Genomic DNA, 13887 nt, shown 5'->3' with positions numbered 1-13887 from the left:
CTTTTTGTTGAGTGCATTGATATTTCCAAGGGAAGAAGGCCTCTTCTTTTTACGCGGATCTGTTTTGATTCCATTGATTCAAACTGAACCAAACTTTTTTCACAGAATGGCGTCTTCTTCTTTGAGAATCGTAGGCGGCAAGAAATGTTAGGTTCTTTCGAACGAGGCTTTTTACTTATTCAACCAGGAATCAGGTAAATGTTGTAGGAGTTTAACTTAGGTTAGGTTAATACTAAAAATTATCACCAAATTATTCCCTTTTCGTAAAAAAAAATATAAAGTTTAATAAAAGAAAGGGTAAAGTATATAAATAGTCCCTAAACGTTTAGGGAACTTGCATTTTGGTTATCCAACTTTTGAAACTTTCAACATAATCATCGAACTTTTAGTTCGTTTTCATTTTTGTACCTAGCGTTTCATTCTCTTAGATTTTGTTGACGTGACAGATAACCCTCCGTTAACCTTCTTTTTTGCTGACATGGCAGCTTCTTCTTTTTCTTCTCACACACGCTCTCAATAAAATCTCACATCCAAAGCCTTGCCATTTCTTGGATTCTTTTTCTCTTTCTATTTTCTCAAGAAAATTCAGCTTCTCTCTCTACTTTCTCGGGAAAAAATTGATTAACACTCAAATAATATGCCAATCTTCTAAAACCCTAGCAATTAATTACACATTGAACTGAATGCAAACTTTCGTGTTATTGTTTATACTCAGGTTTCATCATACTTAAAACTCGAGACATAAGCACGTTATTGCTGATATCTAATTTTTATAGGTTTTTAAGACGTATGATATGTTTTTATCTTCTCCCAGTTTGAATGATCATTGGTTTCTATGTCGATGCGTTATATCTTTGTCTGATTTTTTATACTGTTCTACATTTCAAAGGTGTGGAGATGCCCCTTCGTCAAGGACCTTGACTTTGAATCTGGACGAACTGTTCCAAGTGGAGAAACTCCAGCAGGAGTCTTACAAGATATTGCAATGAAGCGTGGAGCCAAGGTAATTTGGAAGTAATTTCTACCATGAGCCAGGTCGTAATGTTTATGTTATAAATATTGGATGGTTTCACCATATGCTTAATGCTTCTGAATGTTGTTTCTAAAAGTTGTAGGTGGAATTTAGACAAGCTTTGGTTGCTATCATCGACCTGAAATTCTCTGTTGAGGTTCATATACACTGACTTAAATTAGTTTTTACTTTTTCATTCTATGAGCTTATGACCTTTTTGTTCTCAAATTATCTCCTTTTAATATATTATCGGGTTTGCTTTCATATGGTATTTCAAAATTTGATATGGGGTCATACGTTCATCCCTTTCTTGCCTGGGGTAGGCTTGGTTTCCTGGGGAGAAAGTTGGTGAAGGAACTGGGAGAACAAGAAAGAAGCTCAACGTCAGGCTGCAGAGGATTCTATAAAAGGCTTAGCTAGTAATATCACTTCTTATATTTATTCTTATCTACAAGTATGTTAATCAATTTTTTTTTCCCGAGAACGTAGAGAGAGAAGCTGAATTTTCTTGAGAAAATAGAGAGAGAAAAAGAATCCAAGAAATGACAAAGCATTGAATCTGAGATTTCATTGAGAGTGTGTGAGGAGGAGGAGGAGCAACAAAAGAAACAGCCACATCAACAAAAAAGAAGGTTAACGTCAGTAAAAATTAACGAAAACAAATTAAAATTTTAATAATTGTATTATAAGTTTCAAAAGTTAGATGACTAAAATGTAAGAACCCTAAAAATTCAGTGACTATTCATATACTTTAATCTAAAAGAAATTATATGATACACTGTCGATATAAAATATAATTTATATGATCATATCTATTTTAATATTAAACTCTAATATCTAAATCATAAATTTTAAACCCTTCACTTTAATAATAAAATAAGAATAAGGCGGAAAAAAAGACTTTGGTGGAGGTTATGCTCCACCGCCATATGAGCCTCAAAATTCTCTAAGTCCCTTAAATAGACTCATTATTGAGTTTTGGTGATCCTCAATGATTTGATTCTAAACTCTTCATTTTTTTATATGGAGCGCTTATATTTTAATACTCAACTCGAAATCTAAAAAAAATAATATTTTTTTTATCATCAATAAACATAACATACTCATTAACACCAAACTTTTTTTTTTTTAAAAAAATTTAATAAGAAAAATTACACGATACATTATCGGTATAAAACTATTTTAATACTAAACTCTAATATCTAAAATCAATAAATTTTAAATCTTAAATTTTAGAGTTAATTACGTCATATGTCTTTAAACTATGATTCTCATTTAAAATTGATCCCTAAACTTTTGAATATTTCAATTTCATTTTCAAAATACGACTCTCGTTCTAAATTAGTACTTAATTTTTTAAACATTATAATTTTATCCTTAAACTGCGAAACTCTTTCTAAATTGGTTGTGAAACTTTTGAATATTCTAATTTCCTCATCAAATTCATCCAATATATAATTAGTTTCAATCGTAATTTAACATAAATTTTGTTTTCTTCAAACCTTTAATAATAACTTGGCCTAACAATTTTATTAACAAGGAATATGATTATTATAAACATATAGTATGGGATGAAATTAGAACATTCAAAAAGTTTGGAGACCAATTTAAAATGAAGGTTATAGTTTAGAGATTAAATTAAAATATTTAAAAGTTTGAGGATTAATTTAGAATGACAATAATAGTTTAAGGATGGAATTGTAACATAAAAAATTTAAAAACCATTTTTTTTGGCTTTACTGATATGAAGACTTTGAAAGCTAAATTTATACTGATATCATGTTTGGATCTAATCTAAGTATAAAGAGCAAGGCAAGAAAAGCTATGAACCTGAACTCAACCAAAACTCAATATTTTCATATGATCTTGTTAGTGTCGAAACTGTTTTGTGGTACTTCAAAAATATTGAGTTTATGACCAATTTCGTCAAGGTTGTAGTCGTCATCAATTGTTTGGATTAGATACGACCAAATATTTATGACTTGATTTGTATTTTAATTTAAAGGCTATTTGAGAGAGAGGTTAAAATACTCACAATCTTAATTTTTAAGGGCCCAAGGCGCACCAAGGTGCAAAAGATCCCTGGAGTCTATGCACCAGTCACACGTGCATGCCCACGCCTTTTGTATGTGAGAGATATTTTTATGCTAAAGAATATATAAATTAGTTTTAAAGAATATTCACACTCATTATCTAGTGGCCCATTCCTAAAACACTTGATCTTCACTCCAACGATTATAAAAAATAATTTTTATAATCAATAAAATTTATTCAGTAAACATTATTTAATTTAATATTTTACTATCTTTTGAAACTTGAAACTGTCATTATAATTAATAAAAGAAAATAAAAAGTGCTAGCTCGACACTACATCTAACAATGGCTATGTCTAGGATAAATGTATTGCATTTGTTTTGAAAATTAAAATTGCCGTTATGATTAATAAAATAAAATAAAGCGTGGTAGGATGCTAGCAGGGCACCACTCCTAACAACGGTTGTATCTAGAACATGCAGTGTATTTTTTTTTTTGAAAAATGAAATGGTCATTGGGACTGATTAAAGAAAATAAAGAGTGTTTGTTGGCCATTACTCCTAACCAAATGTTGAGGACTTAAAATAAATACAGTGTATGATATAAAACATGAAAAAAAAAGAAGAGAAAGTATCAGAACTTGACAAGTTAAAGAAAAAGAAGCGGTGGAAGAAGCAAGAGAGCAGCTGAGCAAGTAAACTTATCTCTTATCCTTAAGGTGGAAGAAGCACGCGCCTTGCGTTTGGGTAAAAAAGCCCCTGAAGTGCGCGCATGGGAGGGCTTCTCATATTATGCTCTGCCTATCCCTCAAAAGGCGTTTTGCTTTGCGCCATTTTATAATATTTTGTTAGGCGTGCTTTTGAAAATTAAGCTCACAATACCAAAAAAATCGATATTGTTGAACCAATTTTATAATATTTTGTTATAATAAATTAAGGTAAATTGTTTTTGTAATTGAATTGAATTTGTTCAAAATTTTCAAAAATAATTCAAAGTCCATTAAAATTGAATTTGAGCACAAAAATGTTTTTCTGGGTACGTAGTACCGATATTGTTCTTACAGTATCGATACTATATGTACAATACCAGTACTATTCATGTGGTAAGGATACCAAAGGTAAGAGAATTATCGATACTCTCAAGGTAGTATCGATACAACCAGCTTGCTCAAATTCCAGAATGCAAAATAGGTATCGATACCCAAAGGGTATCATACTACTTCACATAGTATTATCGATACCATGATCATAATATCGATACTGGTCAAGTCTAACGACTAGTAAAGACTGGTTGATTTAAAAATTATAAAGGAAGTACCAATACTCATTAAAGGAGTACCGATACTCCCTATCCTGAGCAACGGCTAGAAACGACCACAAGCTCATTCCAACATATAAAAACAAGTTGAGGACACTTGAAGAAAGGTAAGAACACATATCCAAGCAATCAAACATAAGAGAAGAGTTTTTCATTTCTATTTTTCCTTTCTCTTGTAAATATTTATGTTTTGAGCTTTATTGCAAATCTTTTTATTTGTTTTTGTGAGCTTAAAATTCTTGTAAACACCCTACCTTAGAGAGGTTTTTTTGTTTACATTTCTTTTCTTTGTCAAAAGGGGATTGGTTCTAGCTAAGCATGTTTAAAGCTTGGGAGTGTAAATGTTATTTCTTGATCTTGTAAAAATAAAGAACAAATTAGTAATTTGTTAGAAAATCCTTAGCGAGGAGCTAAGGTAGTGGATATAGACTTGGTTGAGAAGTCGAACTACTATAAATCGCTGTGCAATTTGTCTATCTTTTTAATCTCCTTGCTCCCTAATCTCAAAAACCAATTCAACCCCTCTTGACAAATCATTCAGTTGATCATTGAGCTTCATCGAATATCCCAACAGATACTTAAAAACATATTGTCTCGTTTTTTTAATAAAGACAAAATGAGATGTTAGTAATATTATATATTTAATAATTAACAATTTCAAAATGTAAATATAAATTAATAGTATTTAGAAAAGTCCAAATATATATTAATTTACTCCATTAAAAATATTAATTTACATATTATGACTAAACTAAAAAAACTTATGGTGGATAAAAATTATACTAAATCGAATAAATTAAAATAAAATGAGTTAAAATATCAGTTAAATAAGCAAAAAATATGCAATTACAATCAATACAAAAGATGATGGACCAAGAAGCTAATTTGCCCAAAATATGAAAGACGAGCAGATTCGGGTGCGGGACGATCACCAAGTTGATTACCTAAAACGATGTTACTTTGGAGTCTACGTAGCCCTTTCAAAGCGATGTGATTTTGAGAGGGTCTAAATATTCGATTTCAAACTTCTTTTTTTTCAATTTTTTTTCCTTTTTCTTTTCTTTTCTCTTTCTATGATTCTCTCGTATTTTTCTTCAAGAAGTCGATGTCTGTCATCATTCGTCGTTAGTCAGCCCACTCTTCTAATGATCGATGAAACTCAAATTACGTTGACCATTTTGTCATATTGCATTAATTTCGAATTCAAAATCGATTTTATCGAAAATACTTCAATGTGTAGATAGGGATTTAGATCATTCGACTTTTCATCTTCGATTTACCATTGTTTGTCATTGGATCACATTTATCTGCAAGCCGCAGTTCTTTATCTTTCAGCCAATTACAATTTCTTAGTATAATCATCGACATACTCACGTGATGTGATCTATCAAAGTCAAATCTCATATCTAACAATCAACATTATTTATCCTTTCATCCTATGAATAGTTCTCATGACTATAAGTCTAACACCAACACTGAATATCAGTATATAAGCCATCATACATAAACTCATTGGAACCATCAACCACAACTTACACCCAAGTAGAAAAAAATAGTCACGATTGCAATTTTTTCCGTAACATTAATGATTTTATTACGGTTTCAACCGAAGAACTTTGTTTTTCCCCCCTAATATGAAGACTTTGAAAGATAAATTTGTTCTGATATCATGTCGATATCCAATCTAAGGATAAAGAGCGATACAGATAAAGCATACAAGTAGAAGAAAGCTATGAATCTGAAACTCTGGCAGAGCTCATTAATACCATATCATCCATTACACAACAAAACAACAATGTTTTACAAGCAAGCAATCATCAAACAAGGCCTAAAACCCACTTTACAATCCCACTTCCCAAATCGGTAAAGAAAAAAAAAAAGTTCAAGATATCATTGTTACAGGCACAGCTTGAGAATAGATCAAACACCAATGCCAAGTGGAAATCCCAAATCCAAACTGATAAAGAATATAAAGCAAAAATCTAGTTGGAGTGAAAAAAGTGGTTTATTTGTTCATCCTTTGAGGCCTTTGCAGTGTTCTAAAGTGATAGGTTCAGTCCCACTGTTGAATGCGAACACATGAGCCATATCAAATATTTCCATAGCACCAATTGCTTTCCACTGGGACCAAGCAACACTGTTGGAGGAATCAAATAAGATCAAAATCCATTTAAGTTCTCATCACTATACTTATGTATAACTCACCTAGTAATCAAGAGATTTATATAGATGATGGTACCTGAATTCCAGCCCATCCCTTTTTAGCATCATCTTTCTTACTATCCGACTCATTGCTCAAAGTCCATACAATCTTCCTGTGCTTCTCTGTGTCAAAGAACGACTTTGATGGATAAAAGTTACCATAATCAAATCTATGTCCATCCCACCCATTCATGTTGCCCCCACACTGAAACCACAAGTTAGTGATGACAATGTTAACTTGGTATCAATCACAATCAAATTGATGGAGATTGCAGATAGATAGCAGTGATATAATGGGATCATAGGTGACAATTTATATGCATTAAAATAAAGGGTAAACTACTTAAATGGCCACTTAATTTTGAGGTTAATGTCTATATGACCACCATACTTTCAATTTTGATAATATGGCCACATAACTGTTTAAGTAGTTTCAATGTAGATACAAGCCTATACAAAACAAACAACATAGCTGTTATGGATCTCTACATTAAGTTACAACCCTAATTTACATTGAAACCACTTAAATAGTTACTTGTTATACTGTCAAAATTGAAAGTATGGTAATCATATCGACACCAATCCTATAGTTAAGTGGTCATCTAAATAGTTTACCTAAAATAAATGTATGAGATGCCACCCAATAAATGATTCCCTAGAGAGTTTAACAGATGCCATCGAGAATGATACCCACCCAATTTCAAAACAATGAAACTTTGACAACATAATCTAAAAAGCATAATGGGAAAGTACATTTGTATCTATTTAGATTACCGAACCCAACAAGCTATCAAAATTGAAAAAAGGTTCTTTTTATTTTCATTTCAGGGTTGTGGTTAGTTCTATGTGAATAGTGGGGTTAGAAAAGGACATAAAGTACGTACTAAGTTTCTTTTTTTTACTCTAAATGGAAGTCTTTTCTTAATGATTCACCGCTACTATTTTATTTATAGTAGTGATAAAAAGTGTGTATATATTATACGAACATGTAAAAAAATGACTCTTCAAACAATTTGTCATGGTGACACAGCTGAAGCTTGTAGTGGCACCCGTGATTCCACCATTAAAGAACAAAAAGGCAAATAAAGTTGGCACCGGCTAACTAGTTCTTACAAGATGCGTCCACCAAGTTTTGAGGATTCCATATAAATTAGGGTTGTAACTTATTGTCAACTTCGTACATTCCACTTTCATGTTTGCTTTATTTCTCTTTCGTTATGCAAGATTGTTGGAATAAACTCACACTTGAGATTACCCATCCTAGAAATTACGATCAAATATAGGTGGTCACATATCGTATACAATTTTTTTTCATATTTAAAACGTACTTAAAATTTATTTCAGTAATTAAAATATCATATAATAGTATGATACGGAAATAGCCATAAGAAATGTCCATACGGTAAACATAGAGTTACCAATGTCAAAAAAAAAAAAATACAGATAATACATGTACATCAAGAAAATAGTAAAACATGTGTCACCAAATATAACAAAAGAGGCATATAGAAATATACAATGGTACAAAAAGGGAGAACAGTTGATCCTCCTGATGCCAAGTCTGATAGCCTACTGTCGGGTAGTATCTAAAAAGTTAAAAATTAAAGAGTGAACCAAAATGCGTAGTGTGGTCCTTACGGTGTATATAGCGTTCATATAAATATTTCAATAAAAATTAATTTATAAAACATGCTTGTAAAACATGAACACTACTCCCATTCAACACCAAAATGTGTAGGTTCCCCTGAACCGTACACCCACATGTACACTCGGTAAGGAGCTTATACGTGTAGCATAAAGACATGCGGTAAGGACTTACCCTGTGCACAAAACAGAGGAGCCTTTGGTAATGTCTTACAAGTCATACACTAGGCCTAAGATACTTTTCTCCAATCATACCCAATGACAGTAAATATGTATGTGTTTGAGTGAAAACGAAAATTTAATACTTTAAACATGAAAATATGACATATTCTAGAATTAGATACATAAATACGGTAGCTAGAGATCATGTCAGAAATATACAGTAAATCAGATTTCAGAATTCCATGCATACGATAAAACAAATATCATGAAGTCAGAATTTCAAATATCATCATAAATCCGCAACAAATCAGATAAATAGTTCAAAGCAATAATGTAACACTATCAGGAACACACATGAACCGGTATGAGAAGTCGGGTATGGTAGTATACTATCGGGTCTGCCTATCACGGTCAGTGGCAACACAATCATAATATGACAAATAATAAACCTTATTTAAACAATTTACGAAAATTTATGAGTAGCTCTCGAAGAACATGTATCGAGTTGATCTGTCAGACGGGAAGCACCTACGGAAACTGTCCCCCATCAACTCCAATGTCTCCCAAGTAGCTTCTACGAGACTGCGATTGCTCCATTGAACCTTAACCATCGAAATCCTCTTGTTCTGAAGAACTCTTTCATCTTGGTCTAAAATCTGAACATGTTCTTCCTCATAAGACAAATCTGATCTCAAATCCACATCCTTAACCTGAATGATGTGATTCGGATCCGGACGATATTACCTCAGCATAAAAACATAAAAAACATCATGAATATGGCTAAGTTGGAGAGGCAACTCAAACTGATAAGCTACATGTCTGAATCTCTTCATAATACAATACAATCCAATAAATATCATACTTAGCTTACCCTTACGTCCAAATCTTAGCACTTTCTTCCATGTAGATACTTTTAGAAAAACCTGATCCCCAACCTCAAACTCGATATCAAATGCTTCACTCAAGTGATCACAGATCAATCTGACAGTATCCTCAATCTCCTGAACCAACTCAGGACCCAAAATCCTCCTATCATGCAACTCAGTTCAATATATAGGAGTATGACATTTACATCCATATAGAGCCTCATATGGTGCCATGCGAATACCAATATGTAACTGTTATTGTAAGCGAACTCAACTAACAGTAGAAACCTCTAAAAAATAATATATTATTGATGCAGAAAAATATATTAATTTTCTAAAAAGCTAAATTTAATGGGAAAAATATATTATATATACATATATATATATATATATATTAATTTTAAAAACAATATATTAATTTAACTATTAAGATAGCTCAATAAAATATTTTAAATAAGATAATTTTAAAATCTAAAAAGATAAATTTAATGGGACAGAAAAATGTTATATATATATATATATTAATTTTAAAAATAATTTATTAATTTAACTATTGAGATAGCTCTATTCATACAAAAATGTTATCTATTTGATATTTATATATCTATATTATTGATGTTTGTTAATAGTTGCAGATTGATTTTCATAAAGCGGCGTGAGATATGTTGCTGCTGTTTTAAGTTTTTTTTGTTCTTTTTTCTGAATTGAGTTTAAAAACCGTGTTTCGTATGCTGTAATATTTTTTTTGATAAATATGGGTATAATATATGTATATATATATATATATATATATATATTAAACATAAAGCCGATATTTCCTCTCCATACAACAACAAAGCCATAATGGTTTTGCGAGGAAAAGAATGAGTTTTAAAATTTTAGGTTTTAAAAAATTATTATGTTATAAGTTGCAATTCATTTATTTGTTCAGCCATAATGGTTTTGTGATGATAAGAAAGAGTTTTAAAATTTTAGCATTATTATGCTATTAAATTATAGCAGTCTTGACTTTAAAAATGTGTTGGTTAAAATATTTTAAACCTGCTTTAAATTAAGTATTTTCAAAGTAGAGAAATAATATATTTTCAAAGTAAATATTGAGGTTTGAATCCAAAAAATTAGAATAACATATTATTATTGATTACTTGATCAATTTGTAACACTCATGGCCCGTAAACATCTAAAAATACAAGCTATAGATGTCACATAAAACTGACCAATATTCACTATTTACAATTACTTATTTTTTTTAAAACATTCATAATTCAACTTTAAAACCATTTATATCTACTTGAATTTCTATATTATTTAAAAACATAATATTATTTATTCTATGCATACCAAATACTGATAAACTAAACTAGTAAAAATAAACAGTCATAATTTATTATTACAAACCATTTAATCAAAAACTAATAAAGCAGACTAATAACATAATTATAAATCCCACTACTGGTCAAAATAAACATCAATGATTTCTTAGTGATACTGATATTATAGATGATATTCACAAGATGCTCGGGAGTCTCCTTACAGTATGTTCGTATCTCTATGAGACCCTATGCATGAAAACCATCACGCACTAAGTACAACTTTGTGAGCTAATAATATTGAAGTTGAGAATAAATTAATAAAGTATCGAAATATACAAAAACATTTAAAAACAATTCATACAAAACTTTCAGAACGTTCAAACCAGATATCTCATGCTGTATCTTTATCAGAAACCTGAAAAGAATCATCTTATGATTTTTTTACAAAATCATAATAGGTCATTTCAAATAGAATAACTAGTCAACATTCATTTTCAATTGGACACTTTTCAAAACTTTTATATTTCAATTTTACAACCCAAAGTATATTTAAGAGAATATAAGGTACGTGAGTCAGACGAGTGCGCGTAATAAGTATCTCAATGCTATTATCAGAATCATAACATATAAGCAAACAATGTTGTCACTTCGGAAATAACAATATGCACACAAAGTGCAATCACAATGGAATATATATATTCTAGTGTACCCACCGGTACACCACAATATATCAAAATTATTATATAATCACTCCACCTCAAGGAATGCCAATTGTACCTTTGACTCTCGATACAACATACAATGAGATTTCATTTTAAATCAATAATCATTTGATAAAAATCATATGAGAATCATAATTATATTAAGATCAAATTTGTAAAACATGACATGGGCAATTTATACCCAAAATCATTCATAAAACTTATTAAAATATGAAGTACAATAATTCCATAATCAAAGCATAATTCATATCTTTGAAATAAATAATGTGAGGTTGACTTATCGCAAATCGTCATCGATCAAAATAATTAAATAAATAAACTGCACTCACCTTTGCCTCACTACCAAACCTTTATATGCTACTTTTTTATTCGTGTACTTTTTCCTTTCCTTTCAAGTCGTTCAGATCACTAGGTTTATCGTAGTCTCACAACATAACATAATAATATAAAATATTCAACTATAAGTTAATATCAAACTAACATAATTTAAACTTAAAATATAAAGTCTATATAAAAAAATAAAAATCGATACAACTTAAGTCATGCTTTCATCCAAAATTCAAACTTCTCAAAATACTCATTAGCTTCCATATATATTTATTTCCAACTTAAATCCCTCGACTTTCTAAAATTCACCTCAAATAAGGAAAGCTCACTAAATATTCAAATCGACACATAAACATTCAAAAGCTCACAAATTCATCCTAAGTTGTCTTAGACTTTTCAACTTTAACCATCCAATTTAATAACTTGCAATTCAACCCCAATTAAATATTAAATTCCAAAAATCAGCAAACTAATACAAATTTCCAGTATTTCCATAATTTACCCAAAGGATACTCTTACATTTAATAACTTGCAAATAAGGCCCCAATTTTCTTGGACTTTTTGAATTCCACCCCAAGTTTTACCAAATTTTGAAATTTGGTTCCGAACAACTTTCCAATCTTAATTTTCCAGCATTTCAATATTAAAAATTAACATTGAACACCCCAAAACTCACATTTAGACATTAGTGTTCCACAATTCTTAAAACTTGTAAACTAGCCCTTTTACACTTTCAAGGTTCCAAATTGATCCAAATCAATCTCCAATTCATATAGAGTACTTCTAATATTTCTAATCCATAGGAAATTTTTCAACATTTACCCCCCAATTTCTTCCCTATGGCCGAATGCTCCATGTCACCTAAGGGTGACTTTTTGTTCAATTTCAAGCATGAATTCAATCTCTTATGATTGAATTCATGCATTCCAATCATCACAACATCAAATTGAATCAAAATCCCATCATTTTCACAAACCCTAGTATGTCCAAACCTTATATATGCATGTACAAATAATTTTAATCATTATACATGCTTTAAAATAATCTCCAACATCAAAACATAAAAATCCTGCATCATTTATTCAAGATCACCATACCCTCGTTAAACCCTAATCATCAAATCTCAACACACAAGCATCTTCACCAAACAATATTGGTACCAAATGATAGAGAATTTCATGTAGGTTAATTCTCTATCGAATAACTTAATAAAAAAATCTATCAAACAAGCTTGAAAATCAAATTAAAAATTCATACTTTGGAGAACTTGATGTTTTGGCCTTAAGGAGGAAATTGGATGAAAATTTGATGATTTCTCTTGATTATTCTAGTATTTAATGAATAGTACACATGACATTTATCTAATTTAATTGAATTTAAAATTTTAATTAATGAGAAATTACAAATACCATTAATGAATCTTGAAAATTACCAAATACCATTGTATTATCTTCTATTAAATATTCTTTGGTCAAAGATGAATCAACTTGGCTTTGAATTTCTAATTTGGCCATGCAATTTTTGAAAATTATATTTTAGTCACTTAAATTCCACTCTTCGGCCCAAATTGAAACATTTCGATGTTCTGTACTAAATTTCTCTAACCTAAATATGAAAATAATATTTCCAACCATTTTCTAACATTCTTCAATTTTCATGAAATTCTGATTCGATCCGATTATCTGATTTCAATACCGAACTTTATCGCTTTATAGTAGCACCTAAAGACCAACGACAAAAAACAATTTTCGAACGTTAAGCTTGTAAAATCAGTACTACACAAATAACTCTACTATACACATGCAATCACCAAATGAGTATGCAAACAAGTATAGTCATGAAACCACAAAATGCATCAATCATACAATTACGTCAAAGCATCGTAGTGAAATACATGGTTATATAACATCATGAAAACATCAAATAGCATCTAAAGAGATTTAGCACTGCACTAAAGAGCCTTAGCACTTAACTAAAGTTCCTTAGTACTGATTTGGAATAAATCCATATATTTCTCATATAAATTTGAAGGTCGTCATACATACGAGTAACTCGGATGTTTTTATCAGTTCTCGAGTGTCAAACAAGGCATAAATCTTATGAAATTTTGCCTCACAATATTTTTATGCTTATAACACAATTATTTAATATTCCACTTGCAAGCTTTCATTATTAAGGTTTTGGTGGTTTTTAATCCCTTCTTAAGTCCTTAATCCAAACCTAGGCTTATTATATTATTCAGCCCAATGGTATCGATACTAAGCCATGTAGTATCAATATTGACCTTT

Source organism: Hibiscus syriacus, unplaced genomic scaffold (genome assembly GCF_006381635.1).
Source record: "Hibiscus syriacus cultivar Baekdansim isolate YM2019G1 unplaced genomic scaffold, ASM638163v2 tig00111575_pilon, whole genome shotgun sequence".
In the NCBI taxonomy this organism is placed as follows: domain Eukaryota; kingdom Viridiplantae; phylum Streptophyta; class Magnoliopsida; order Malvales; family Malvaceae; genus Hibiscus; species Hibiscus syriacus.
The sequence above is the reverse complement of the archived record's forward strand: the minus strand, read 5'-3'. Positions refer to the sequence as shown.